This window comes from Capsella rubella, unplaced genomic scaffold, assembly GCF_000375325.1.
Source record: "Capsella rubella cultivar Monte Gargano unplaced genomic scaffold, Caprub1_0 scaffold_7, whole genome shotgun sequence".
Lineage (NCBI taxonomy): Eukaryota > Viridiplantae > Streptophyta > Magnoliopsida > Brassicales > Brassicaceae > Capsella > Capsella rubella.
The window spans coordinates 13,991,188-13,995,813 of record NW_006238917.1 but is presented as its reverse complement, the minus strand read 5'-3'; the positions used below and the strand labels follow the sequence as shown (position 1 = coordinate 13,995,813).

The window sequence follows — 4,626 nt, the reverse complement described above, 5'->3', positions numbered from 1 at the left end:
ACGCAGAGGGTCTGGCCATTAAATCCGGTGTATGCGAGATCCATGGCGGTGCGGTGGAGCGAGGTATCTAGGCAACTGAGAGGAAGCATTTGACTCGTGGATCCGTTTCTTTTCTTTTGGCCAACCAAAACCGCTAGGAATCTACCAAAAAGACCCACCCTTCAACCACTCGACACATTCTAGACAGCTCCCAAGCCGAATTCCGACCTAACCCCTCCTTCCCAGCTCTGACAACCTTTGAAACGCCAAACCAGACTCCTTTATATAGGCCATGAGGAAACAAGTCAGGGTGATGATTGGGGCCGACGAATCAATGGGAAGTCTAACCATCAACAACCTGCGACGACGATCAAGATCCCAAAGGATCTACCATTAACTACCATGATGATTTGACCGATCCTAACTTTTCTCCTGACGACTTCCGACATTGATACATAGTCAAACAATTGGACGATTGAACAATTGATACATAGTCGAATCTTGAGATGATTCAGCTGCTGCTTCAGAGGATCATAATCCCTTCCATGATCTCTGTTTCTGATTCTCCTCACTGTCTCTTGACTATGATCTGAAACGTCATCTGCTTCAGAATACTCTCTATCTGACTCAATGTATATTCGATGCCCAGCTACTTGTTCAGCTTGTTGTGGACGTATATGATCTCTGCCAGTCCTACGGTTTCCCCTTTCTGTACTTGGAATATCTCTTCTCTGATTGAAACACGTCTCTCTTCCCCCAGTAGGTGACTTAGCTGTTCTGTTCCGTGTATGCTTTGAAGTAGATCCCACGTGAGCCTTTCCTTTAGCTAAACGATGGGCCTCATTAGGGCTAGGTGGTTCTGTAGAACTTTGATCTGAAGCGCTAGATGTTTGAGCTATGTCTTTGATCTACTTCTCAAACTTGTTACTGAGCTGCTCCATCTGTTGTTGAAACTGAGTAGACATTGTCCTGTTTGCTTCTGCTATTTGCTTAGACATGGCTTGGTTCAAAGCTTCCATAGCTTCTGGAAAGAGCTCCATTATACCTGCAAATTAAAGAAGTACTCGCAGTAACTTCCTCTTTGAATGAGAAAACAAAGAAACGAAAATAAACTCTAAGAACACTAACTCGAACAATACCAAACCCTATAGCTAACAAACTTGAAATAACTAAACCCTAATTGCAGTCTAATTTCGAAACAACACAAAACTAACTCCTTAACGATCTAGACACAAACGCCCCAACAAAAACTAAACCCTATTCGATCTAGATACAAAACAAACCCTAAACTAAACAAACGAAATTAAGTAAGAGAATAGGGTTCTTAGAATCGCTTAGCCTTGGCACAGAGTTGGATCTGATACCACATAATATGATCTCCCTAGGATAGAACTCCGATGAAGGCTGAAGATGGGTGACAGGCGACGTGATCTGGTTGATGACGATGGGCGATGACTTTGAGTGATGATGTGTGAAGATAGAATGATGAAAAAAATGGTTCAATGGAGATAGATTTTAGGTGGTTGTATGGATTGGATCAAGTGAAGAGTTTATGAATCACAAAGTGTATAGAAACCCGGAAATCTAGAACGCATTCAAGAATTCAAATTGAGAGAAAAAGTGTGACAATACTTGTTCATACAACTTCTTCGCTAAAAGAAAAAAGAGGCGTAGCTTTAGGTTTTAAATACCCTAGGGCTCGACACTCCAAACAACAAGAAGTTCAAAACCAAAACAACAAGACGTTTTAAGGAAATAATAAAAACAGCAAAATGTCTCGACGACCTGTAGTAGTACAGAAGTCGTCTGAACTAGTACAGAAGCTTGACGACCTGTAGTAGTACAGAAGTCGGCTGAACTAGTACAGAAGTACATTATTCCCCCTTTGGTAATGACTTCTAGATAACTCGACGTAGTGATCCATTTGCCTCATTAAAAACCATGCTGAGAAAACCCATTGGGACAAACCTCAGCTATGGGAAAAAGAGTACAAACTTCTCACCTAAGTTACCTAGACCTCATTACCGGGTGAAGTCTTCAGGTTAGATATGTTGAAGACTTGGATCCTTGGTAGGTTGAATGGCCCGTCAACTATGAGTGAGTGTGCTTCCTTGGCCATCTCCTTAGCTCTTGAACGAGTGATCCTTCCCACCATCTCCGGTTTCTCTGTAGCCTCTGGCTCCGTGCTGGCCACGATCATATCACTTATCGACTTGAATTGCCTCCGGCAAAGAAAGCATTTCACAAAGTGTTTCATGTGTCTATGCTAAGGAAATACATAACACCGCGAGAGAAAGTCTCATCGGAACTCCCAGCAGATTTGCAAACGAATATGACTATTGTTGGAAGACCAGTTCGAATTATCGGGAGAAAATCGAGAGCAGGAAGGAAGAAGATGGTTAAGTTGATTCAAGTTGTGTGGGATTGTGATGGAGAAGAAGAGACTACTTGGGAACCAGAGGAAGTAATGAAGGCAAATTTCATGAAATGATTTGAGAAGCAAGAAGTCTCGAAAGAGAAAGTTTAGCTTCGAGGACGAATCTATTCTAAGTGGGGGAGAGCTGTAACGCCCATCTCTGACGAATCCTAGCCGGTACTGGACGTGCCAATGGTCGAGGAAACATAAGTTGGTCGAAGAATTCATCAGATTGTCGAGGATTTATCGGTACGATCGAAGTTTATCGAGAAAGATCGGTGTAAGCTGTTGGAAATCCGAATGATCGAACTAAAAGTTGAGTGTTTGGAAAATCATTTGATTTGTTCGAACAATAAAGGATTTTCGAACAAGTTTGTCGGAAGAGTATCGACCATTGCGTGTTTATCGGACCGTCTGTCGAGAATCGATCGAGTGGCTATCGGTGATGCGAAGATCCGCTCGATAATTGTCGACCCGATTCGGTAACCCATATGTGTTGGTAAGCCGAGATACGTGGGATTGGATTTTCTCAATGGTTGTTCGGAGAATCGGATAAAATCTCGAAGAAGATCGGATTAATGGATATTCCATCGAATTTTCTCAACGGATCGGGAATTTTCTCGAGTCTATAGAAAGACCTACTGACCATTTGTTAGCGTTTTCACGCGTAAGAACCCATAAGGCGATTGAAAAGCTCTTCATCGATAAAGTTAGGAGTTTGTCGAGAATCCGTGAGAAAGGTTGAGAGAAGATCGAGTAATTCTCGAGAATCTTGGTAAGTATCGAGTAACTTTGTGTTTATCGATTGTTTATCGAGTGTTCTTCGAGTATTGTCGGTAAAAGAGTTGGATCTATGTTCTTTGTGTAGATCCGGGTATTTTTCGAGTGTTTATTGGATCCGATCGAGTAAGTTAAGTGACAAGAGGTGTCAGAAAGTGAATCCGTGTAAAAAAGGTGAGAGCGTGACCGTGGCCGAGTCTTGAGTCGTTTTGATTGATTGATTCATTGATGTTTTCTTGCTTGTCATGGTTTATATGTGTTATCGCAATAATGTCTTGATAGTTAATAGATGGTGGTTCCAATAATTATCTCGATGGTATGTTATGTTTATGACTTGCTTGTTTAACTTCTTGAATCGATAAAAATGAATGTGATTTCTTGACTATGCCAAGTGTGATGGGACTACCGCTCCACTAAGCAAATTCGTTTGCTTACGCCTCCTTTTGGATGCAGGAAATGGAAGCAATCTACGTGGCTGAACCAGCTCGTGAGATGAAGGCAAGGAAAGGGAAGATGGTGGATTGGGTAGTTTAATAAATAGGTCTAGTATGTGAAAACGATGTAATAGCTTATTAGCGAACTTGCTGTTTGTACTACAACCTCATTTGGAAATTCAAGTTATCTGTTTTAGATTATTGACTTGTCTATCGATCTTATGCGTATTTATGTTAAGTATATCGAAAGAACTTTGAACTTGAATGAATTTTGAAAGTTCAGGTTAGGGTCTTTCAAGTTGCTTCAAGTACTGAGAAAGAAGAGGAGATAGCGGCATCCGTGGCTCGCTTCTACAATTCTCTGTTCACAAGGGGTTCGTTGCACCAACTTCAAGTAGTGGAAGAAGCTTTACAACCAAAAATCTCTCCGACTATGAATGATGTGCTGATTAAAATCCCAGATGCAAAGGAAATTCATAACGCGCTTTTGGACATTCATGTTGATAAGGCCCCCGGGCCGGACGGTTTTTCAGCCGGATTCTACCACTCCTTCTGGGATATCATTGGCCCCGAAGTCATCAAAGAGGTTCGTTCTGTCTTCGATGAAGACTCTCTCCATCCTCGACACAACGAGACTCATGTTCGCCTCATCCCGAAGATTGCTGTTTCAAAGAAAGTATTCGACAATCGTCCCATAGCGTTGTGTAGTGTTCACTACAAATTTTTTGCTAAAATCCTGTCAAAAAGGCTTCAACCGCTGCTGAAAAATCTCATCTCCACCCACCAATCAGATTTTGTCCCGGGACGAGCAATCTTGGATAATGTTCTCATCACGCATAAAGTCCTCCACTTTCTCCGGGTCTCGAAAGCTGTCCATTGTGCTATGGTGGTCAAGACGGATATGAGTAAAGCGTATGACCGTATTGAATGGCCTTTCCTTCAAGTGATCCTCTCTAGACTTGGCTTCCATGATAAGTTGATAAGATGGGTTATGGTTTGTGTCTCTTCGGTAAACTA

At 42.0% G+C, this 4,626-nt stretch overlaps 1 long non-coding RNA gene across 1 annotated transcript in view; it reads left to right on the top strand.

Moving 5' to 3' along the window:
* LOC111829744 overlaps positions 1–3,826 on the top strand; it is a 9,732-nt gene extending 5,906 nt beyond the window's left edge. The window contains exon 4 of the long non-coding RNA XR_002833100.1: positions 3,629–3,826. This is a non-coding gene — a long non-coding RNA (uncharacterized LOC111829744). The remainder of the gene's footprint in view (positions 1–3,628) is intronic.
* Positions 3,827–4,626: the final 800 nt, after the last annotated feature.